The following is a 26,515-nucleotide window of genomic DNA, read 5'->3' on the forward strand; positions in this document are numbered from 1 at the left end:
GCTTATCGGTTAGGGTCTGACTACCGGGACCCCCACTGATCAGCTGTTTTGAAGGGGGTGCAGGGATCGTACAAGCGCTGCTTCCCCTTCATTTCTACTTGCTAGCTGTGAATTGTCGACATGCATTTAGCGGTGAATCACAGGTATTGCAGCCTTTTCTCCAATTCACTTCAATGGGAGTAGAAGGCTGCAATACCTGTGAATCGCCGCTAAAAGCATGTGACGACAATTCACAGTGAGCAAATAGAAATGAAGGGAAAGCAGCGCTCGTACGATCGCTGCACCCCCTTCAAAACAGCTGATCGGCGGAGGTCCCGGGAGTCAGTACCCGACCAATCAGCTATTGATGGCCTAGCTTGAGGATAGGCCATCAATTTTTACTGGCTGGAAAACCCCTTTAAAGCTTTAACCCCTTAACAACATGTCACGTAATAGTACGTGATAGACTTTATGGGGAAGTATGGAGCGGGCTCACGGGCTGAGCTTGCTCCATACTCAGCGGGTGATGGCTGTGTTATACAGCCAACACCTCCCTGCAACTGACGGAATCAAAGATCACTTTGAGTCCACCTATTTAACACCTTAAATGCCGACCGCGGTATTTAAATTGTTAGAATCAGGGGGGCGCGCCCTCAAACACACCGTCGCACCCCCTGCAACGCGATCGGCTAGTGAAAATGGTTGTCATGGTAGCCTAGGGGTCTAATGAAGCCCCCCAGTGTCTGCCATAATTGTACTCCTTTGAAGCCCTGCCTCTGGCAGGGCTTCTAAGGAGACTGTCGGAATCACGATATACTGCAATACATTAGTATTGCAGCATATCATGCAAGCGAACCAACGATTGCTGGTTCAAGTCCCCTGGGACTGATAAAAAAAGGTAAAAAAATAGTTAAATAAAGTTTTTTTTTATGTTCCAAAAAAAAAAAAGGATTAAAAGTAAAATAAAAAACCGTTTTCCACTTTTCCCCCTAAAGCAATGTTTAAAAAAAAATAAAAGTTCAGATAACCGGTATCGCCGTGTCCGTAAAAGTCCAAACTATCACAATATAGCGTTATTTAACCGCTCAGTGAACGCTGTAAAAAAATAAAAATAAATAAATATATATATATATATATATGAAACATGCAAATTGCTGTTTTTTGGTCAACTTAGCTCTAAAAAAAAATTTAATAAAAGGAGATTAAAAAGTCAGATGTACCCCAAAATGGTATTGGTGAAAACTACAGCTTGTCCCGCAAAATTTAAGCCCTCACACCGCTAAATTGATGGAAAAATCTAAAAGTTATGGCTCTCAGAATATGGCGACACAAAACATTTTTTTCCAGCAAATAGTTTTATTTTTTTAAAAGTGATAAAATATAAAACAAAACATATAAATTTGATATCGCCGTAATCGTATCAACCTGTAGAATAAGGTGAATATGTAGTTTTTACTGCCTGATGAACGCTGTTATAACAAAACCATCCAAAAAATGACATAATCGCTGTTTTTTGACAATTTCACCCCAGAATTATTTTTTTTTCAGCTTCCCATTTCATTATGTGGTACTATAAATAGTGCCATGAAAAACTACAACTTGTCCCGCAAAAAACAATCCCTCATACGGCTAAGTGTACAAAAAAATAAAAAAGTTATGGCTTTTGGAAGGCGGGGAGGAAAAAACGAAAATGGAAAAACTCAAATTGGCCGTGTCTTTAAGGGGTTAAAGAAAGCCTGCTGTAAATTTATGGTCGGTGGTTAAAAAGGAAAAACACTTTTTCCATTTCAATGCAGAAAAAACTTACTATTGCTCATTGTTAGATTACAACCCCCATAGGCTTTGTACAATGATTAAAGTGCATGTTCACCTCTGTCCACAAAAATGTTCTGACATTTATACCAGACCAAACATCAGAAATATTGTAAGAAATCGGGCAGGGAGCTTAGCAGCGTCAAGTGACAAAATGGCCCTTCTCCCATTCCCTTCTGGTTTCATATGGTGGTTGAGGTATAAACACCTAATATTAAAAGCTGTAGTTAAATCCGGTCTCTGTAGAGAAGATGGGAAATGATTCTCATGAACTATTTTCTTACACCTTTTAATGTCGATAGACAGAAGGGAGATAGGCTGGTTGGATTCGGCAGGGATAGATTCATACCATGTTTAGGTCAAACTACAATGGTCTCCTGCATCAATTCCGGTAAACAACCCTCTGCCAATGCTGTCTGCAGTACTAATAGCAGCTGCGGCAAAAGTGACCCTACATATTTTCTATAGAATTTGCTGGGGAGGGCATTAACACTAGAAGCCTTTTACTGGGATCAATTTAATAGCCTCCTCCAACTGGATGATCCAAGGCCACTGTCAACATGGGGAAGGAGAGCAGACACAAGTTCTCAAATACTACTATCACCAATTCCATCTTTAGAAGTATATACATTTATATAGAACGTTTCCATAACACCAAGTATATATCTGATGTTTCAGTAACTATGTAACCTTTGGAATTTGTACAAGTTGCGCTATATGTGATGGACGATCTAACCACTGTTGCTAATAGATGACAAATAGATGACAATATTTGGACCTCCTTGAAATATCTCTGGTTATTAAAGTATCTTTTGTTGTCAGCTACATGCTTTAAGTGGTCCTAAAGGTGATCCTGAGCTGCTACCTATTGAAATCTAGTGATGGCTGGTCCCATTTGTCGATTTGGACTTTGCCTTACTCAGGGTGTATTTACAAAACCGCAGTAAAATGCGTGCTGCTTTGCTGCATTACGGACTACCGGCCCGTGTAAATACACTCTTAGCATTGGTTGTAGTTGGTCAGATCCCTTGTCCATTTACCAACTGACTGATTAAAGGCCTACATTTTCATATAGATACAGATTAATTAGTCACCACTCTAGATCATCTTCCACCAGATAAATTATGGTGTTTTTTTTTAGTAATTTGTTATTCTTTGTTGACATCCTGTTTCCACAGCACATAACTTTCTATATACATTGTACATTGTTGATGACTTTTATGGGACTTTCTCCTTAACTTGACTTGATATAAATGTGCTGTAATCACGTCTATCGTCTGCAGAGCTCCTGTTCATAACTGCCATCTACCACTATATGGTCACTACATGGTAACAGTATGCAGGTATTACTCAGTCACTATGAGGTTATGGTGTGGCGGTATTATTCAGTAACAGTATGGCGGTATTATTCAGTCACTGTGTGTATATGGTGTGGTGGTATTATTCAGTAACAGTATGGGGGCATTATTCAGTCACTATGTGGTTATGGTGTGGTGGTATTATTCAGTAACAGTATGGGGGTATTATTCAGTCACTATGTGGTTATGGTGTGGTGGTATTATTCAGTAACCATACAGTGGTATTATAAGTCACTGTGTGTATATGGTGTGGTGGTATTATTCAGTAACAGTATGGGGGCATTATTCAGTCACTAGGTGGTTATGGTGTGGTGGTATTATTCAGCAACAATATGGGGGTATTATTCAGTCACTATGTGGTTATGGTGTGGTGGTATCATTCAGTAACAGTATGGGGTTATTATTCAGTCACTATGTGGTTATGATGTGGTGGTATTCAGTAACAGTATCGGGTATTATTCAGTCACTATGTGGTTATGGCGTGGCGGTATTATTCAGTAACAGTATGGGGGTATTATTCAGTCAGTATGCGGTTATGGTGTGGAAGTATTATTCAGTAACAGTATGGGGGTATTATTCAGTCACTATTTGGTTATGGTTTGGAGGTATTATTCAGTAACATTATTGGGGTATTATTCAGTTACTATGTGGTTATAGTGTGGTGGTATTATTCAGCAACAATATGGGGGTATTATTCAGTCACTATGTGTGTAATGTCCCCAAAACATTACTAGAAAAATAATGTGTTGTACTTGTATTTGATGACCTTTTTCCAACGATTAGGTACTATCACTTTAAAGAAGTAAATGTGAATTTGCAATGCACTGTTTTACAGCTTATGCAGGAGTGTCGGATACGGGGGAAGTTTCCAGAAGGTGGGAGGAGCTTAGGGGAGAGAGGAGAGGCCTGAGGCAGTTGGAGAAGGCAGTTGAGGGAGAGAGTTGACGAGAGTGAGCAGTTGAGTGAACAGCAAAGTGGAGTTGCTCCTGGGTTCATCCATCTAAGATCCAGAGACAGGCTGCCTTCAACATCAGGCCATGGAAAAGCTCGCAGAAAGAAAGTGAACAAGCTGAAGGGAAATAGTTCTTAAAACAGAGAAACCAGAAGCCATTTTGGGATTTTGAACACCGCCACCATGTATGTTGGTGAGTCTCATCCTTCATTATACTAGCCCTGACTACCCATGATAGAGGCAGAAGTAGCACAGGCCATTACAGAGATTGGCAGAGATTGAACAGATTCTGGATTGTCCCGCATACTATTGGGTCAGCTAGAATTGCCACGGGTAGTATCAGAAGAGGAGCAGAGAGGGAGGGTCACCCACTCCTGCGGATTAGATGAGAAGCAGAAAGCTTCAGGGGCTTCTTTGTATTGGAAGGATTGAGTTTTACTATAAGGAATTGTGCCTCCATTCTATGTGGAAGATTGTAACTGCCATGTTGGAAACTGAAGTGAATTGGGCTGCAAGCTAGCCTGTTCAAGTGCCACCTCAGCCTCCTGTCTTATTCTGTAACAAACGTAACCATCAAGCGTATTGTGCCCAGTAAAACTACTGTGAAAGTTTATTGAACCCTGTCTCTTGGAACATCTTTATTTCGGGGTACACCACATAACACCCCAGGGGACAGAGAACAGTGTATCCCGTAAGTACCACTCTTATTTCACTGGTTCCGCAGCCCGAGAAGCGGGAGAGAGAGAAAGTGCGCCAACGTGTGCAAAGGGCGCGAAAACCAACGTCTGATTCGAGAGCCTCTCCGTCTGCGACTCGGCACCCGTGGTTTACCACACCACAAATTGGCGTCACGAACAGGATCATCACCTCTGTGTCTTTTGTGAGAGACTTTAGTGAAAATTCAGTACATAAGAGGTTAATCAGCCATTTTGCAAGATGCTTTGCTTTATTCCAGCACATGTAAGGTTAATCAACCATTTTGGAAAGACTGTGAAAAGATGCAACCTTATATTATTGATACTCTGCAGTGTGATCTGTGAGACATTTGTTTAGAAATTGCTGCCTTGAAAGTGACAAAACGTGCTGTGAGAGACTTTATTTGGGTTTCAAATTGCTTACTGCGCCACTGCTGCGCTTTACAACCTGCCCTTCAGGGGTTAGCTACGAGAGGCGCCTGTAATGTCGGGGTAGGGAGACAGACAAGTGAGCCCTAATCTACCCGCCACTCAGTCCCTGCCTACTTGCAACAACCCGCCCTAGGCGACGGGGTACAACTGGGCGACGGTCCCTACACTCAATAGGTGCACGACAGACAAACAGACAAGGGTACAAAGAAGCCAGGGAAATGGGGAAGTTGACCACGGAAACACCGTGAGCAACAAGTGAAGTGAACGAGCCGAGTCAAACCAGGAGATGAGCGAGGTACAAAAACGCAGAGCAGAAGAGTGGTCAGTAAAGCCAAGGTCAATCACAAGCAGAGGATCAGTAGTTCAAGAAGCTGCAGCAGGGCCAGGAAACCAGCAGAGAAGAATCACAAGCAAAGGAGGAACAGGAAAGGCAGGTATAAATAGACAGAGGGCGGGAGCTAGCTCCGTCTGGCCAGGCTGTGATAGGCTCTCCCAGTCCTAAGCCTGCCATCCTGGGTGGTGGAAGATGGAGTCTGTCCCACAGACATAGAAGCAGGTGCAGACTGATTACCTATGGGCGTCGACACAGAAGTTGTGTCTGGCAGATCCTTTACAGTACCCCCCTTTTATGAGGGGCCACCGGACCCTTTCTAGGTGGACCTGTTTTTTTGGGGAAATGAAGGTGGAACCTCCTGAGCAATACCCCAGCGTGAACATCCTTGGCGGGTACCCAAGCCTCCGTAAGCTGTTGTATAGTTGCAGACACAGAGTCCTTCCATGATTCCAATGCCCCCACCTTAGCTCGCAAGGCAGTTACTTCAGATTGGACCACGTGTAAATCCCGGCGCCACGCTACTTTCAGATCGCCAGCCATCACCTCCATGTCCCTCTTTGAGGGGAGAAGCACCAGCAAGGCTTGTAATGGTGACCCCTGAGCGTCTGGGCCGCCCGGTCCGGCGGCGGTAGATCTCCCATCAGACTGCCACCACCAGAGTAAAGTGGGGAGGACCTCTCTCCCACAAGCCCCCTACATCTCTGCCGCCTGCAGGTTTCTGGGGTTATCCCCTCTTCTTCCGACGAGTACTCCTCTCCCTCCTCTTCCCCAGGCTCGGCCTGAGCCTGGTCAGACCGCTGGTCCGACATCATCCCCGGGTCTGCCATCAGGGCCACTGTTCCCAGGTCCCTCCCGGTGACCTGCACACGAGAACCTGTTGACGCACTGCTTCTCACCTCCCCAGCGCCGTTCTCCTGCGCCACTGCAAAGCTCCGGTCCCGGCCGCCATCTTGGCTACGCCACGAGGTGTCGGCAGATGCAGGTAAGCAACATCCCCTGCTGTTGCTGCCCTTTCCCGGGTCTCTCCCCTCTTGCTCCTCCGTCTCCTGTGTCAGGGTCCTCCTCGGCCTCACTGCAGACTGGGCCTGCCCATTGACTTTTATAGATTTTGTCGAATTTCTGTCACAGAGCCTCTAACGCAGATGTGAACAGAGGCTAAGGTAAAGGCTCAGAAGCACACAGGAGCCACTTCAGACCGAGCTGTCAGACCAGCTAACTGATGGATTTGGCGTGCTGTAGTGAAGCTGCAGAAGTGTAACTGTACAACATATTTCTAAAAGCAAATGACAAAGGTGCTTTTTATGCTAAAATACATACATTTAATTAAAAAAAAGGCCAGCAAAGGTGTCCAAAACTTTTAACCAGCACCAGAAGAGGGGCCTATTTTAATCTTTGCTGTGTGCCCTCTCATTTCTACGTATCCACATAATAATAGGTATTGCTCCATTTCTTACACCGAGTAAAAACATCTGTTTGAAAGATAGATAACTATATAAATGACAGGTGAATAGAAGAATAATGCATGTAATCCTAAAGAGGATCTATGATAGAGACAGACGTCAAGAAATGATGGCAACATTCAGATAGCCTTATACACTAATAATGTAGATGCTATTGTACCCACAGAATAAAAAAAACAAAAAACGTGTGCCAGAAACATCTGCTTTACTGACAAATCTATTTATATAAGTGCATCACAATTGTTGCATTACAGTTTTCTTAGATTATGCAAATTGATCTGTCAAGGAGAAAAACTATTTTAATTAGGGCATCTATTAGATGCCCTAAATAGACTAAAGGCCCTTTACACCGGCCAATTATCGGGTAAATGAGCGTTCACAGAACGCTAATTTCCGGTAATTTCCCTGTGTAAACAAGGCAACGATCAGCGGATGAAGGAGCAAATGCTCGTTCATTGACTGATTGCATCGCTTTAAATGCCGAAACTATTATCGTTGTCAGCAGTGCATCATCCTGTGTAAATAGGGAAACATGCTGCCTAGATGATAATAATATATGGGGACGAGCAATCGGAGTAACGAGCGCTCGTCCACATATTAGCTCCTTGTGAAAGGAGTAAGCGAGTGCCGACCAACGAGCTGTCTCATTGATCGGCGCTCGTCTTCATAGCCCATGTCGGGTGAGTAATATCCCCTTAAGCCATTAGAGAGATCACACTGTGACCATCAGATGACCATGGACAGGTTTTTAGCCACTGCAAGCAAACACAAGTTTCCTATTGACTGACAGAAAGCAGAGAACAGTGGAGAATTTATACAGAAAGTATATTGAAAAATGTTATACATTTTCATTCTACCAAGATTAACATTTATTTGCCGAAGTTGGAGTACTGCTTTAAAATGTTATTTCGTTTTTTACACTGCAGTTTCTATGTATCCACTAAACATAGAAGCTGCATAGTGCCACAGTAAGCCAAATCCATCAGTCAACTGGTCTGACGGCTTGGCTGACAGCGGATACTGTGCACCTGCAACACTAAATATCACCCTAAGGCTTTATTCAGATGAACGTGAAAAAGGTCCGTGCAACGCGCGTGATTTGCACGTGCGTTGCACGGACCTATATGTGTCTATGGGGCCGTGCAGACATGTCCGTGATTTTTGCTCAGCGTGAGTCCGCTGAAAAAAAGTCACGACATGTCCGTTCTTTGGGCGTTTTGCACGCATCACGCACCCATTGAAGTCAATGGGTGCGTGAAAACCACGCATGCCGCACGGAAGCACTTCCGTGCGAACTGCGTGATTCGCGCAAGAGCTGTCAAAAGGATAAATGTAAACAGAAAAGCACCACGTGCTTTTCTATTTACAAACATCCAAACGGAGTGTCATTGAGAAGAGCGAACCCGGACAACCGGACCGAACTTCACCAGGTTCGGCCAAACTCGGCAAAAAAATTTCCGGTACGCGACGTCCGGATATAGTCACTGTCCAGGGTGCAGAAAGAGTTAAACTGTTTCAGCACCCTGGACAGTGACTTCCGATCCCAATATACATGAACGAGTAAAAAAAAAGTTCTGACTTACCGATAACTCCCAGCTTCTTTCTCCAGTCTGACCTCCCGGGATGATAATTCAGTCCAAGTGACAGCTGCAGCCAATCACAGGCCAAGCACAGGCTGCAGCGGTCACATGTACTGCCGCGTCATCCAGGGATGTGGGGCCAGATGTCAAGAGAGGCGCGTCACCAAGGACGCGTCACCAAGGACGCGTCACCAAGGCAACGGCCGGGAAGTTCTCGGTAAGTACGAACCTCTTTTTTTTTGTTAACAGGTTGCTAGATATGGTGATCGGAATTCACTGTCGAGGGTGCTGAAAGAGTTACTGCCGATCAGTTAACTCTTTCAGCACATTGGACAGTGACTGACGTCGGCTAGAATCATCTCTATGATGGCGGCTGCGCGAAAATCACGCAGCCGCGCATCATACACGGATGACACACGGAGCTGGCAAGTGATTTTTGCGCGCGCAAAACGCTGCGTTTTTGCATCCGCAAAAACGCCATGTTCGTGTGAATCCAGCCTAAGGCCTTATTCACATGAACATGTTTAAAGTCCGTGATACGCGCGTGAAAATCACGTGCGTTGCACGGACCTATGTTAGTCAATGGGGCTGTTCAGACATTCTGTGATTTTCACGCTGCGTGTCTCCGCTGCGTAAAACTCACGACATGTCCAATACTTGGGCGTTTTTCGCGCATCACGCACCCATTGAAGTCAATGGGTGTGTGAAAATCACACGCAGCACACGGAAGCACTTCCGTGTGTCGCGCATGGTTCGCGCAACAGTAGATAAAGAAATGAAGGAAAAAATAAAAGCACTTTCTTCATTTTTTTCTAAATATCAAAACCGCGTGTCATAAGGATGGCATATGCGTGAAAATCACGCAGCCATGCAGCAAACACTGATGACACACGGAACTGCAATGCGCAAAAAACGCAGCGTTTTTTGCGCGCGCAAAACGCACGCGTTCGTGTAAATAAGGCCTTATACTGATCTAATCGAAGTTGCAGCTTCAATCTATAGTGAATACATAGAAGATTTTGTATCTTGCATACATAGCTGATGCAGCGCAAAAACGAAACGAAATAAAATTTTAATAAATGGAATTTGCTAAATATATATATATATATAAACACATAAAACTTACTTTTTATTAAAAAAAAAATAAAAAGGCTACAAGGGTTTACTTAGCCTTTATGTAGTAGTAAATGAAAGCATATCAATGTCAATATATTTCACTTTGGGAAGTGTATACGTTTTTGTTAGGCCAGGATCACACACACAGTTTTGTTGCAGTTTTTATGGCAGTTTGACGAAAGGAAGGAAATATATGAAGGAATGGCTTATGCATCTCCTTTCTTTTGTGTCTACTTATGTGTTTGGCTCAAAAAACTGAGCCAAAAACTTGCACCAAAACTGTGTGTGTGTGATCCTGGCCTAAAGGCTATGGACACATTTGATTACATTTTTTTTATTGCATTGTATGGATGTTGGACTAAAAACCTTTTTTTCAATAGGTCTTCATTAAAAATGTCATTTTTTTTGCGTGCTGCCTGCATGTATTTATACACATTGTTGATTCCTCTGTACGCTCATTAAGCTGAATTCTGATAGTGATAAGAATTCAACTTAAATAAGTGTTTATGAATGCTCATAAGAAGAGAGAGAAAGGCTGGAGACCAAACCGTCAATGCACTAGACTGACGGACTTCACTGGGAACGGGACAGAGTAGCCTGCAATATATGTGACTATATGAAGGCTGCACAAGGAAATAAACAGTACAACATCTATAATAAAAAATTATTTTTAGCACAAAATCAGTACAATGCAATAATAAAAAAATGCATGCAAAGGTGTCCATAGCTTTTACCTTCCATTCACATTAACACAGTGAATAGAGAAAATAAACATAGAATAAAATGTGTAACACCGTCTTGCTCTTAAAGAACAACAACATTTATTTGACTTATCAATATAAATGTTTTTTGACAGACCATTATGGTTTTCTTGAAGAAATCTCTTTTCCTTGTACTTCTCCTTGGATTAGTCTCCCTTTCCATCTGTGAAAAAGAGTAAGTATTCATAAAATATGTTTTAACAATGAACTAACCATCTTAATCTGCCTGAGGGTATGTGCACACGATGAGAGGCTTTTACGTCTGAAAAGACATACTGTTTTCAGGAGAAAACAGCTGCGTCGTTTCAGACGTAAATGCTGCTCCTCGTATTATGCGAGGCGTCTTTGACGCCTGTAATCTTGAGCTGCTCTTCATTGACTTCAATGAAGAACGGCTCAAATTACGTTGCAAAGAAGTGCCCTGCACTTCTTTGCCGAGGCAGTCAATTTACGCGTCGTCGTTTGACAGCTGTCAAACGACGACGCGTAAATTACAGGTCGTCTGCACAGTACGTCGGCAAACCCATTCAAATGAATGGGCAGATGTTTGCCGATGTATTGTAGCCCTATTTTCAGGCGTAAATCGAGGCATAATACATGAAAATAGGTCGTGTGGACCCAGCCTGAGGATTGAACCTACTGAAAATGATCAATTGTAGGTTTGGTTTTTCAGTGGTTTACCTTAATTTTCTGTCCTAATGTAAACTCCATATGAGAACACAAATATAACATGAAGCGCCTGCATCATGACCACCATATTAGAGACAGCAAGAAGACCCCGAAATACAGCAGTAGTACATATAGTACCAGCAGTAGTTGTACACACACAGTGGCACCAGCAGTAGCACACACATAGTGGCGCCAGCACTAGTACCAATAGTACCAGCAGTAGTACACAGAGACACTAGCAGTAGAAAAGAAAACAGGCACCAGCGGTAGTACACACAGTGGCACCAGCAGTAGTACACACATAGGGGCAAGAGCACTAGTACAAATAGTACCAGCATTAGTATACACAGAGTTGCTCCAGTACTGGTACCAATAGTATCAGCAGTAGTACACACAGTGGCACCAGCAGTAGTACCAATAGTACCAGCAGTAGTACACACACAGTGGCACCACCAGCAGTAGTACACACATAGTGGCATCAGCAGTAGTACTAATAGTCAGGGCTGGCGTCAGCACCCGGCAAACCCGGGCAAGTGTCGGGGCCCACTCCACTTGGGGAGGGCCCACTCGGCTGCCGGGTGCTGACGCTGCTGTCGTTAAGGCATCACTGTCCATATATGGACAGTTAAGGAGAGAAGTCCCAGGCAGAGCGCTAGCAGCTCTGCTCCGGAACTCCGTCTGTAAAGGATCTGCCAGACACAGCTTCTGTGTCGACGCCCGTGGGTAATCAGTGTGAACCTGCTCCTAAGTCTGAGAGAGTGACACGATCTTCTAACAGTCAGGCTGGGAGGCTGAGGAGTGGGAGAGCCTTGCACAGCCTGGCCAGACGGAGCTAGCTCCCGCCCTCTGTCTATACCTGCATTTCCTCTGCTGATTCTGACTTAGTCTCCAAAATAGCGGCTTATCAAGTTTCAGCTCCCGGGAACCTTCCTGAGAACAAGCTGTTTATTCCCCTGCAATTCTGGCTAAGGGTACTCAGGGAAAATCATGACTCTGCTCTATCTGGCCATCCAGGCATCCTGGGTACCAAGCATCTCATTGCCAGAAACTATTGGTGGCCTGGGTTGCTTAAAGGTGTTAAGGCCTACGTCGCCGCTTGTGAAATTTGTGCTAGGTCCAAGACTCCCAGGTCCCGACCAGCGGGCTAACTATGTTCTTTGCCCATTCCCCAGAGACCTTGGACCCATACCTCCATGGATTTTATCACCGATTTGCCTCCATCTCAAGGCAAGTCGGTGGTGTGGGTTGTAGTAGACCGTTTCAGTAAGATGTGCCACTTTGTGCCCCTCAAGAAACTACCCAATGCTAAGACGTTAGCTACCTTGTTTGTCAAACACATCCTTCGTCTCCATGGGGTTCCTGTCAATATTGTTTCTGACAGAGGGGTACAATTTGTTTCACTGTTTTGGAGAGCCTTCTGTAAAAGGTTGGAGATTGATCTGTCCTTCTCCTCGGCCTTCCATCCTGAAACTAATGGCCAAACTGAGAGGACTAATCAGTCTCTAGAACAATATCTAAGGTGTTTTATCTCTGACTGTCAATATGATTGGGTCTCCTTCATTCCCCTCGACCGAATTTTTCCTTAATAACCGGGTCAGTAACTCGTCAGGGGTCTCCCCTTTTTTCTGTAATTCTGGGTTTAATCCACGGTTCTCCTCCGTTTCACCTGGTAGTTCCAACAATACCGAGGTAGATGTCGTTCATCAGGAACTGTGCACAGTCTGGGCCCGGGTTCAGAAGAACCTAGAGGCGTCCCAGAGCATACAAAAGACTCAGGCAGATAGAAGACGTTCTGCTAACCCCTTGTTTGTGGTCAGGGATCTGGTGTGGTTATGTTCTAAAAATTTGCGCCTTAAAGTCCCGTCGAAAAAATTTCCTCCCCGATATGTAGGGCTGTACAAGGTCATTGAAGTCCTTAACACTGTCTCCTTTCGACTGGAGTTACCCCTGTCTTTTCGAGTACACGACGTGTTTCATGCCTCCCTCCTTAAACGCTGCTCCCCGTCCTTGGCTCCCTCGAGGAGACCTCCGGTCCCTGTTCTCACCCCTGAAGGGGTAGAATTCGAGGTGGCCAAGATTGTGGACAGCAGGATGGTCCAAGGCTCCCTCCAGTACCTGGTCCATTGGAGAGGATATGGGCCTGAGGAGAGGACTTGGGTACCCGCCCGGGATGTTCACGCTGGGGTATTGCTCAGGAGGTTCCATCTTCGCTTCCCCAATAAGCCAGGTCCACATAGAAAGGGTTCAGTGGCCCCTCTTAAAAGGGGGGGGGTACTGTAAAGGATCTGCCAGACACAGCTTCTGTGTCGACGCCCGTGGATAATCAGTCTGCACCTGCTCCTAAGTCTGAGAGAGTGACACGATCTTCTACCAGTCAGGCTGGGAGGCTGAGGAGTGGGAGAGACTATCACAGCCTGGCCAGACGGAGCAAGCTCTCGCCCTCTGTCTATTTATACCTGCATTTCCTGCTCCTCCAGTGCCTGTGATTCTTTCCTGTTTCCTGGCTCTGCTTGTAAAGGATCTGCCAGACACAGCTTCTGTGTCGACGCCCGTGCGTAATCAGTCTGCACCTGCTCCTAGATCTGTGAGACTGACTCAATCTTCCACCACTCAGGATGGCAGGCTTAGGAGTTGGAGAGCCTATCACAGCCTGGCCAGACGGAGCTAGCTTCCGCCCACTGTCTATTTATACCTGCCTTTCCTGTTCCTCCTTTGCCTGTGATTCTGCTCTGCTTGTTTCCTGGCTCTGCTGCTTGAACTACTGATCCTCTGCTTGTTATTGACTCTCCTGCTCAGCGTTCTGTACCTCGTGCACTCCTGATTTGACTCGGCTCGTTCACTACTCTCGTTGCTCACGGTGTCTCCGTGGGCAGCTGCCCCGTTTCCCTAGCTTCTGTGTACCCTTGTCTGTTTGTCTGTCGTGCACTTACTGAGCGTAGGGACCGTCGCCCAGTTGTACCCCGTCACCTAGGACGGGTCGTTGCAAGTAGGCAGGGACTGAGTGGCGGGTAGATTAGGGCTCACCTGTCTGTCTCCCTACCCCGTCATTACACTGCTGCTATTATTATTGACCTTGCTTAATTTTGACCCTGGCTTTACTGACTACGCTCCTGCTCTGCGATTTGTACCTCGTACTCTCCTGGTTTGACTAGGCTCGTTACTACTCTTGTTGCTCACTGTGTTGCCGTGGGCAACTGCCCCATTTCCCTTAGCTTCTGTGTACCCTTGTCTGTGTGTCTGTCGTGCACTTATTTAGCGTAGGGACCGTCGCCCAGTTGTACGCCGTCGCCTAGGACGGGCCATTGCAAGTAGGCATGGACTGAGTGGCGGGTAGATTAGGGCTCACCTGTCTGTCTCCCTACCCCGTCATTACACCGTCTCTGGGAAAGCCCCTGATATCGCTGTCTATATATGGACAGTGAATATGGACAGCAATGCCAGGACCAGAGCAGTGTCCCAGCCTGACCGCACTGGTCCCGCCTCCAACTGAGCCTGCGTCCGCAGGACACAGAATCAGTTGGGTTGAATACTGGAGCCTCGCTCCAGCATTCACTGTGCCGTGAGCAGCTAGACACAGGCAGGTGCAACTGTATGCATATAGCACCATATATAACCCCTATTTGTCTACCCCAATTATCCCAAATAAATTAACCACCGACACGTAAACTTCTTTGAAAGTGGGATTGACCCGGGGGTCAGCCACAGCTTTATTAACACAATAGATATTTAAAATAACATTTGACAAAAATATAAACTCTTGATGACCTTAACAAAGGTCAATGAACAACCCGTATGCCTGCCTATACCAAGGACATGTAGGTAAATCCCCTTCTACTACCGCCATAAGGTGACCGTGTACTCCTCAACCATACGGCTCCCAACAAAAACAGAGCCTGCTCAACCCCATCCTGCAACCCAGACAAGAAAATATCCAATCCAATATCCGTCAGGTGCACCCCGTCTGGCAGCAACAATCCCCTGTTGTCACCTTCCAACACCCGATGACGAACCACCACACCACCTCTAGCTCGGACGAACCGAGACACCCTTGTATTTAACCCCTTCCCGCACCTTGGCGTAACTGTACGTCCAGGTGAGCAGTAACTTCGCGCACCTGGGCGTGCAGTTACGTCTGCGCTTTAACAGTTAACCGCCGCGCGGCGCTACACCGCAGCGGCGGTTAGCTGTGCAGGGTGTCAGCCCCGCTCTCCCCATTGCCGATCAGCGGCCTGTCGCCGCTGAAATCGGCAATTAACCCCTTCGATGCGGTGGTCGATTGCGATCACCACATCGAAGAGGTTTACAGCGGATCGGCAGCCCCCCACATGTATTTGCGGGGGCTGGCGATCCTTATCATGGCAACCAGAGGCCAGACAATGACCTCCGGTTTGCCATGTACGGAAGCCTCAGAGGATCAGCCTCCGGCCGTTCCTCCGATGCTTCCTGTCAGTGTGACTGTCACGTCACAATGACAGTTAGAACACATTACACTACGTGTGTAGTGTAATGTGTTCCAGCAGCGATCAGAGCTGCAAGTCTAAGTGTCCCCTAGTGGGACAAGTAAAAAAAGTTAAAAAAAGATAATAAAAATGTTTTGAAAAAGTGTAAAAATAAAAGTTAGAAGTGACATAAACAAAGAGTGCTTTTTATCCTATAATAAGTCTTTTATTATAGGAAAAAAATTAAAACGTTAAAAAAAGTACACATATTTGGTATCGCCGCGTTCGTAACGACCCCAACTATAAAACTGTAATATTATTTTTCCCGCACGGTGAACACCGCAAAAAAAAAAAACGAAAAACAGTGCCCGAATCACAATTTTTTGGTTACCAACCCTCCCAAAATATACAATAAAAAGTGATCAAAAAGTCGCATGTACGCCAAAATGGTACCAATACAAACTACATCCCGTCCCGCAAAAAACAAGCCCTTACACCGCTTTTTTGATTGAAAAATAAAAACGTTATGGCTCTCAGAATATGGTGACACAAAAATTAATTTATTTTATATATAAGTGATTTTATTGCACAAACGCTGCAAAGCATAAAAAAATTATATACATCTGGTATCGCCGTAATCGTATCGACCCGCAGAATAAAGTATAATGGTCATTTATAGCCCAGGGTGAAGGCCATAAAAAAACAAATAAAAAACATTGTCAGAATTGATGGTTTTGGGTCACCTTGCTTGCCAAAAAATAGAATAAAACATGATCCAAAAAATTTCTTGTACCCCAAAATGGTACCAATGAAAACTACAGATTGTCCTGCAAAGAATAAACCCTCACACGGCTCCGGTGGTGAGAAAATAAAACAGTTCTGGCTCTCAGAATATGGCGATGCAAAATGTGCAGTGTTCCAAAAGCGGATAAGATCGGGCACCATTTATAAGTACGACACTGGCCACATATCTGCGGATTATTATTTATTTACTGCATTATTATACCCTCTTATTATACCCTGATGTATCCCGCACAGATAACATGTACCCTGATGTACTCCGCACAGATTACATATGCCCCCACATTATAAACTGAAACACCAGTAAAACCCCAAACAGAACAACTACCAAGCAAACTCTGCGCCCCAAAAGCCAAATGGCGTCCCTCCCTTCTGAGCCCTGCAGCGTGCCTAAACACCAATTTACGTCCACAGATATGGCATCGCCATACCCGGGAGAACCCGGTTAATATTTTGAGGTATTTGTCTTCAGTGGCACAAACTGGGCATAACATATAGTGCACTAAAATGGCATATGAGTGGAAAATTTTAATTTTCACTCCGCACCATGCGCTGCGCATTAACCTCTGCGCGCACCATGACATAGCATGTCTTAGTGTGGGGGGTGATGTATGGAGCGTCTCACGTGAAAAATAAAGAATTTAGAACGGCAAAATCGCTGTTTTTTTGGTCACCTTGGCTCTACCTAAAAATGTAATAAAAAGTGCTCAAAGTTGTATGTACCAAAAAGTGGTACCAATAAAAACGACCGCTCGTCCCTCAATAAATAAGCCCTCGTACCGCTCTATTGACTGAAAAATAAAAAAGTTGTGGCTCTTGGAACGCGGGGAGGAAAAAACTAAGACGGAAAAGAAAAAAATGGATCACTCCAGAAAGGGTTAATTACTTTCTAATGAAAAACCATTTATGACCACACGTGGGGTATAGCCGTACTCGGGAAAAATTGCTTTACAAATGTTGGGCGGCTTTTTCCCCCTTTATCTTTTGTGAAATTGAAAAAAATGCAACATTTTAGTGGAAGAAATGTCGATATTCATTTTCACGGCCTAATTCTAATAAATCCTGCAAAAGACTTATGGGGTCTAAATGCCCACTATATCCCTAGATAGATTCTTTAAGTGGTGTAATTTCCACTTTTGGGGGGTTTCCACTGTTTTGGCCTCTAAGGGGCTTTGCAAATGCGACATGGCACCCAGAAACCTTTTCAGCTAAATTTGAGCTCCAAAAGCCAAATAGCGCTCCTTCCCTTCTAAGCCTTGCTGTGGGTCCAAACAGCAGTTTATTACCACATATGGCATATTTCCGTAATCGGGAGAAATTGTTTTACAAATGTTGGGGTGCTTTTTCTCCTTTATTCCTTGTAAAAATTAAAAATGGCTACCTTTTTTCAGAAAAAAAGTCGATTTTTACCTTTACAGAATAATTCCAATGAATTCAGCAAAACAACCGTGGGGTGAAAATGCTAACTTTACCCCTAGAAAAATTCCTTGAGGGGTGTAGTTTCCAAAATGGGGTCACTTTCCGGGGGTTTCCACTATTTTGTTCCCTCCAGTGTATTTCAAACGCGACATGGCACTGAAAACTATTCCAGCAAAATCAGAATTTCAAAATCCAAATGGTGCTCCTTCCCTTCTGAGTCCTGCTGTGGGTCCAAACAGCGGTTTATTACCACATATGAGGTATTGCTATAATCAGGAGAAATTGCTTTACATATGTTGGGGTGTTTTTTCTCTTTTATTCCTTGAAAAAATTACAAATTTCTAAGTTTTTTCAGAAAAAAAGTACATTTTCATCTTCACAAACTAATTCAAATAAATTTAGCAAAAAAACTGTGGGTTCAAAATGCTAACTATACCCCTAGATAAATTCCCTGAGGGGTGTAGTTTCCAAAATGAGGTCACTTTTGGGGGTCTTTATTGTGTTGGCCCCACAAGACCTCTTCAAACCTGACATGGTACCTAAAATATATGCTAAAAAAAAGGAGGCCCCAAAATCCACTAGGTGCTCCTTTGCTTCTGAGGCCTGTGTTTCAGTCCATGACCGCACTAGGGCCACATGTGGGGTATTTCTAAAAACTGCAGAATCTGGGCAATAAATAATAAGTTACATTTCTTGGGTAAAACCTTCTGTGGTATAGAAAAAAATGTATTACAAATGAATTTTGTAAAAAAAAAAATGAAATTTGTAACTTTCACCTCTACTTTGCTTTAATTCCTGTGAAACGCCTAAAGGGTTAATACACTTTCTGAATGCTGTTTTGAATACTTTAAGGGGTGCAGTTTTCAAAATGGGGTGATTTATGGGGACTTTCTAATATATAAGACTCTCAAAGCCACTTCAGAACTGAACTGGTCCTTGTAAAAATCGCCTTTTGAAATTTTCTTGAAAATATGAGAAATCGCTGCTAAAGTTAGAAGCCTTGTAACGTCCTAGAAAAATAAAAGAATGTTCAAAAAACGATGCCAACATAAAGTAGACATATGGGAAATGTTAACTAGTAACTATTTTGTGTGGTATTACTATCGGTTTTACAAGCAGATACATTTAAATTTAGAAAAATGCTAATTTTTGCAATTTTTCGCTAAATTTTGGTGTTTTTCACAATTAAATACTGAATGTATCGGGCAAATTTTGCCAGTAACATAAAGTCCAATGTGTCACGAGAAAACAATCTCAGAATCGCTTGGATAGGTAAAAGCATTCCGGAGTTATTACCACATAAAGTGACACATGTCAGATTTTAAAAATCGGCTTCGTCCTGAAGGCCAAAACAGGCTCAGTCCTGAAGGGGTTAAGGGGTGCCTCGCCCGCTCAATGGCATTCACATCCTGAGTCCCATGCCACAGCAACCGAGGAACAATCTCTGACCACACTAGCACCAACCGGGAAAAAAAAAGAAGCAAATCTTTCCAAATCCGACTTTATCAGCGAGATCAATTCACCCAACCTAACCAAACACAGATCATTTCCACCCAAATGCACAACCAAAACAGTTGGTACCAGACGATGCCGGCTGATATCGACCACTTCGGGCAGCGTCTGCAACCATCGCAGGCCCCGGGGGCCTCTTCAGTAGACTGCGGTATTTCCAAAGCCCAATGATCCTCCACCAGGGCGTATAGCAGCCCGACGCTCTGCCCAGAACACATATGAGTGCCCAACAATCCACACCGAGGGTCTTGGACCTAAAACTAAAACTAAATTAATGCAAAAGAAGATCAGGGCGAACATAACCAGCAATCCGACTTCCACCTACCGATGCGCCTCACTGCTGCATCAGATAACCCCAATTCACTGGCCATAGTGGACGCCCCAATATGGAAAGAATGAGACCCGTACTCCCCTGGAGGCTTACCGACCTGAACCAGAGCCTCACGAAAAATAGAAGAAAACTGAAACCTCGTAAGCAGCCTGCATATACGTCGCTCTAAGGCTGGGTTCACACGTGGCGGAATTTCACTTAAATTCTGCTGCGGACACTCCGCAGCGTTAATCCACAGCGGAGCCGTTTCTGCATTGACTTCCACTTCTATTTAGAAGTGTTCGTTTAGACGATGCGTAACATTCCGCTGCGGAGCATAGGCTGCGGAGCGGAATTTGGTGTCCGCAGCATGCTCTGTCTGTTGCGGAGCAGTGGCGGACTCATGGCGGAATTTCTCCATTGACTTCAATGGAGATTCTAAGTTCCGCAATGAAGTCCGCAGCTGTCATGCACATGTTATGTGTGCTGCGGATGCGTCTTGCTTTTTTGCCATGACATTTCTTCATTCTGGCTGGACCTATGTATTTCTAGGTCTACAGCCAGACTGAGGAAGTCAATGGGGCTCCCGTAATGACGGGAGCGTTGCTAGGAGACGTCTGTAAATAGTCACTGTCCAGGGTGCTGAAAGAGTTAAGCAATCGGCAGTAACTGTTTCTGCACCCGGGACAGTGACTACCGATCCCAATATACAGCAACCTGTAAAAAAATATAAGTTCATACTTACCGAGAACTCCCTGCTTCTGTCTCCAGTCCGGCCTCCCAGGATGACGTTTCAGTCTAAGTGACGGCTGCAGCCAATCACAGGCCAAGCACAGGCTGCAGCGGTCACATGGACTGGCGCGTCATCCAGGGAGGTCGGGCTGGATGCCGAAAGAGGGACGCGTCACCAAGACAACGGCCGGTAAGTATGAAATTCGTTTACTTTCACTAGGGAAAGTGCTGTCCCTTCTCTCTATCCTGCACTGATAGGGAGAAGGGAAGCACTTTTCCCGCAGTCCGCAGCAGCTAGTCCGCATCAATTTACTGCACATTTTGTGCAGATCCGCAGCAGAATCTGCAACGCAGATTCTGTGCGGCATTGATGCGGACAGTTGCGGAGGAAATCCGCCACGTGTGGTCATGCCCTAAGACGGATGTGTTTGGACAGGGTTGTTGGGTTTCTCTTCGGCCAGTACCGGGTGGGGCTTGTCCAGTGGCGGCTGTGGCGGCTTTCCTGGGGGTGCGTAGATCGGGGGTTCAATTTTTGTGACTTTTTGCGACAAAAATTGAACCCCCGATCTACGCACCCCCAGGAAAGCCGCCACAGCCGCCACTGGACAAGCCCCACCCGGTACTGGCCGAAGAGAAACCCAACAACCCTGTCCAAACACATCCGTCTTAGAGCGACGTATATGCAAACGAACCCCCACCGAAGAAGCCCTCAAAAAGAAGACCCCCCGGATGAGCTGCCCCCATCGGAACTAGCTTTGAAATACGCAGAGCCCCTAAATAACACAATGAAAAAGCCACTGAAAATAAAACGGATTAATAAGGGGGAAGAACAAACCGTCGGCAGCGTGCAATAAGTTCCTGCAATAAAGAAAAGGACACAGGACGACGCGACTCCCTCCTGGATGCCCACTTCTTCCAACCCTTCAATGCTTGCAAAATAAAAAAGGATTTAGTAACATCCGACCACCCCCTTAACTTAAAAAAGAAAGCAAGCCCAGCTGAGCCACCACCCCCGAAACACCACGCTCGCGCAAAGCTGACAAATATTCAAGCGTCACAGTCAAGTGCAGCCCCGGATGCTCCCCAACGAGTCTATCCCCCGTATCGCTCAACCATTCCTTCCACGCATTACCGCAAGTAGCCCACGTAGAGAGCGCAAGGGACGACCTCACCGATCTAGCAGCCTCCACAAGAACTCAGGGCAGCGCCCCCCACAATTCAACGGCGACAACTATGGGAAAGCGCTCCAACAATGTCAAATTTGCACACCAACCCATGTCCCGCCAGGAAGCAGGCCAAGCTTCAGCGCACCATGCCGAACCCAGAAACGCCCCAAATCCCACCGCACCAGCCGCGGCAGTAAACAACTCCAGGTTCACGCTGAAAATCAGCGGCGTCCTCCAACACGTACGCCCATTATAATCCTCAAAGAAAATGCGCCAGATGTGCAAATCCGTCTTAACAGAAGTAGAAATCCGAACACGATGAGAAGGCACTGAAACGCCCACTGTAGATAAGGACAACCTCCTGGCAAACACCCGTCCCATGAGCATAATACGACACGCAGAGACCAACAAACCCAACAAAGATTGAATCTGCCGCAACTCCAACTTACGCGCAGCCAAGGCCATATCCAATGCGGCACGCAAATTCATCACCTTCTCCGCCGGGAGGCGAAAGACCATAGCAACCGAATCTATTTCAATGCCCAGAAAACACAAAACCGTCACCGGTCCCCCAGTCTTTTCTTCAGAAAGGGGGACCCCGAAACGCTGAGCAAGAAATTGAAAGGACCTCAACAAAAACTGACAGTGCTCATAGGAAACGGGCCCCACAAACAAAAAATCGTCCAGATAATGAGTCACTGACCCAGAACCAGTGAGATCCCACACCGCCCATTCCAAAAATGAGCTAAACACCTCGAAATAATAAGAAATCGAACAGCCCATCGGCAAACACATGCCATAATAGAAAAACCCCTCCAAGGCACAGCCCAACAAATGAAAACAATCCGCATGAACAGACAACAAATGAAAAGCGGACGCAATATCGGACTTGGCCATAAGGGCCCCCGCCCGACACACCAAGTCGATTGCCCGATCAAATGAAGCATAGGAGACCGTCGCCAAGTCGCTGTCGATCCCGTCATTCACCAATCGCCCTTTAGGATGGGACAGATGATGAATCAGACGGAACATTCCAGGCTCCTTCTTAGGAACCACCCCCAGGGGCGACACCCTAAGATTAGGAAAGGGCAAAGCAGAAAATGGGCCAGCCATCCGGCCCAGCTCAGCTTCTTTTGCCACCTTCTCCCTAATGGCATCTGGAAACTGCACAGATTTCGTGACATAAGCGGGTCCGCCTGCGCCGTAAACGGAATAAAGAAACCAAAACAAAAACCAACTCTAAGCAGGGCAGCTTCCGCAATCTTGGGATACTGGTTTAACCAAGGGAGCATCGCGGACATGCGCACTGGCGTACTCCCCTCGACCAACATCCGTAGGGCGGGCGACCGCTGCAACCCGACGGGAACACCTAACTTCTGCCTGGGTGCCTCCACACGAGGAGCACTCGTGTCGGAATTTACAAGGGGCATAAAATCTACAGTGTCCCTCATTAAAGACCCAACAGGCCCCCGCCCTACAGACACCCTCAAACCCCCCGCTAACCCCACCCCCACTGGAAGGGGCAGAGTCGGGGGCGGCGGGCTGAAAGGGCCACTGCGCCATCATCAAGCGCAACCAAACATCAGTGGCTTTCGTATCCCAACCAACCTCGGGCCTCTGAGCCAGCCGCCTACGGAACTCCTCATCGTACCGCCACCAAGCCGTGCCACCATGCGTGTCCAAATAAACAAACAACCACCTTAGGCTTAACCAACACACCCCGCTCAAGTCGACGCTCTTTATCAACCATCGACGAGTCGACCGACAAAAGAGACCAAATGTCAATGTAATCATTCTTCCCTATTTTCTCATCCACCTCCTCAGACACATGAGCACCCAAGGGAGACACACTGCAAAAATAGGAATCTCTGAAAGCAGGGACCGAAGGAGTGGACATAGAAGTGGACGCCTCTGCCGTGGACCTCACACGGGCAAAGAGATGGCCCCTGCCACCAGAGATTGCACAGCAGACAATAAATCAGTGGCAGACATGTTATCAGCATTCCAAGCCCGAAGGCAGGCATACTTACCGTGTCCAGCAGATGGCGCACCTCCCAACGCGGACGGAACCACTTCGGCAGGCGTGGCAACATTGTTGTTTTCAGCACAGTGTGAACAAGGCTGTTTTCACATTACGTCCTGTCTGTCCATTTATCATATGCGGCGGAAAAGCTCCTGGCGTATAATTATTTTTTACTGGACGCCACTACATAAAATAGCGCAGTCCCACCCGAACTGAGGCTTTTTTAACTTCCATCAGGTGTATGGGACTGTTTACCATATGTTCTGGGTGCTTTCCCGGTGCATACATTACATGGATGGGCAGGATGTAATGTGATATTACCTTTAGGCTAATAGGGGCGGATACGCTGCATATAAGAACGCAGCGTATACGCCCTGTGCGCTGCAGGAAATTTTGGGTGAAAAACCGCACCAAACTGTGGACCAGTTTCTCGCCTGGAATGTCCGCTGCGAAAAACTGCAGCACTTAGCCAGCCTGCTTGCAGGCCGGCCTCCTGGGATGACGTTTCATCCCAGGAGATCGCTGCAACGGCGGTCACATGGGATGAATCGTGATCCCAGGAGGCCGGCTCTCTGACATCATCCAGGCCGGGCTCCTGGGGTGACATTTCATCCATGTGACCGCCGCTACAGACTTTGTTTGGCTGCAGCAGTCACATGAGATGAAGCGTCAGCCCATGAGGATGAAATACAGATTCCTAGGTAAGTATAATATATTGTTTGTTTTTTGAGTTGCGTTTTTTGCAGCAGGATCGCTGTGAACCCGCCGCAAAAAACGCAACCACTGCTATTTGTTGCAGAATTTACCTCCCCATTGAATACAATGGGGAAAATCCTGCAACAAATAAGGTGCGTTTACGCAAATACAATTGACATGCTGCGGAATAAAACTCTGCACAGCAGGTCAATTTCTGAGTTTTTTCCGCTCATCATTTACGCAGCGTGTGGATGAAATTTGTTTTATATCATCCACTTTGCTGCTACTGTATTTGCTGCGGATTTTCTGCAACGAATACCGTTGCGGAAAATCCGCAGTTTTTACGCAACGTGTGAACTGGCCCTTACTCCATTTTCTCAAAGGCTATCTTTTGTATAACAGAAAAAAATATTAAAACTACTGTCCACGTGGGCAATGTTGGTAATTTTTATTACTTCTTATTTAACTCACACTGTGAAGGCCGTAAAAAAAAAGTAAATAGCCAAAATCGCTGTTTTTTTGTTCACATTAGCTCTAAAAATAAATGTAATAAAAAATGATCAAAAGTTGCATGTACCAAAATATTGTACCAATAAAAGTTACATCTCGTCCCGCCAAAAATAAGCCCTCAGACCGCTTAGGCTCTATTCACATCTGCGTTGGGGTCCCGTTCTGACGCTCATTCGGAGGTTTCCGTCAGAACGGGACCCTGAGCAAACACAATCTGACACAGACAGAAACCAGAGTGATTTCAATGGCGACGGAGCCGGTGTCCGTGGTTTCCGTTTGTGTCTGTTGTGCACCGGACCCGTCATTTTGCGGAAGATTTAGCGTAGTCGACTACGCTATTGCTTCCCTACTGCTACCGGCAAAATGACGGGTCCGGTGCACAATAGAGACAAACGGAAACCACGGGCATCGGCTCCGCCACCATTGAAATCAATGGTGATGGAAACGAAAACCTCTAGTTTTCGTCGGTGTCAGTTTGTGTCTGCTCAGGGTCCCGTTCTGACGGAAACCTCCGACGGAACGCAGATGTGAACAAAGCCTTAGACGGAAATATAAAAGAAAGTTATGTCTCTCCGAATGCGGTGAAACAAAATGTTTTTTTTTATTTTAACAAATAGTTTTCTTTGTAAAAGTAGTAAAAAAAAACAAACAATATAAATTTGGTATCACCGTAATCGTTTTGAGCCGCAGAATAATGTTAAGTTGTCGTTTTTACCGCACGATGAAAACTGTAAAATCGAAACCCAAAAAACTATGGAGGAATCACAGTTTTTTCAAATTTTAGCCCACAAAGAATTTTTTTCAGTTTCCCAATACATTATATTGTACTTTAAATGGTGGCAATAGAAACTTCAACTCATGCCGCAAAAAATAAGCCCTCACACCACCGTATTGACGGAAAAATAAAAAAAAGTTATGGCTCTAGGAATGCAGGGAGTGAAAAACGAAAATGAAAAAGCAAAAAAGGTCTCAGTCCTGAAAGGGTTAAAATAAGGAAGCAGCCCATACTTACCTCTGTCTTTCCAGACGTTCCTGAGCAGGTGGCTCCGATCACCTCTGTTCTCGGTTTGTATACAGAGCGACTGCAGTGGTGACATCACGTCGACAGTACATCACCGCTGCAGCTGCTCTGTATACAAACGGTGAACAGAGGTGACGGTAGCCCGCAGCGCAGGAACGTCTGGGAAGAGAGAGGTAAGTATAAGTTATTTTTTTATTTTAACTTCTCCTCTACTGCTTCAACATAATTTCTTTTTAACCCCTTTAATGTAATGTGTACATGGTCTAAAAATGCAACAAATGGTAAATGTGCACTATGGAGCAAATAAATAATGTGCCTATCTGCCATTTATTACCAGTGTCGTTCAGTGCCACTTTAGTGCCCATTTGACACTTATTTCCCCTTTAGTGTCCTTATGTTCTGTGCCCCCTTGATGCATATTTGCCATTTACTGCTCCTTTAGCACCCTTTGTCACAGAACAAGAAATGGGAAATAAATGACAAATAGGCATCAATGGGGCACTGAACAGAACACTAAAGGGGTAATAAGTAGCAAATGGGCACCATGGTGGCACTGAATCCTCTACCCATTTGCCATTTTTAGACCCCCCATCAGTGCCCCCATACAACCAAAGCCCACAGTCTGACTGATCTGCTGGGCTTCTTACAGTGCACTGTGCCCACTGATGCTGCTGGAGATGAGCCCTGGGGAAATAGCGGTTTATGCCAGAGCAGGAACGCATGGTAAGATAGTCTCCT

General features: G+C 45.5%; 1 long non-coding RNA gene across 1 annotated transcript in view; it reads left to right on the forward strand.

Annotated features, from left to right (window-relative positions):
* The first annotated feature begins 10,573 nt into the window (after positions 1-10,573).
* LOC142741359 (uncharacterized) overlaps positions 10,574-26,515 on the forward strand; it is a 51,162-nt gene continuing 35,220 nt past the window's right edge. The window contains exon 1 of the long non-coding RNA XR_012881109.1: positions 10,574-10,654. This is a non-coding gene — a long non-coding RNA (uncharacterized LOC142741359). The remainder of the gene's footprint in view (positions 10,655-26,515) is intronic.

The sequence above is a fragment of the Rhinoderma darwinii genome, chromosome 2 (genome assembly GCF_050947455.1).
Source record: "Rhinoderma darwinii isolate aRhiDar2 chromosome 2, aRhiDar2.hap1, whole genome shotgun sequence".
Taxonomy (NCBI): Eukaryota; Metazoa; Chordata; class Amphibia; order Anura; family Rhinodermatidae; genus Rhinoderma; species Rhinoderma darwinii.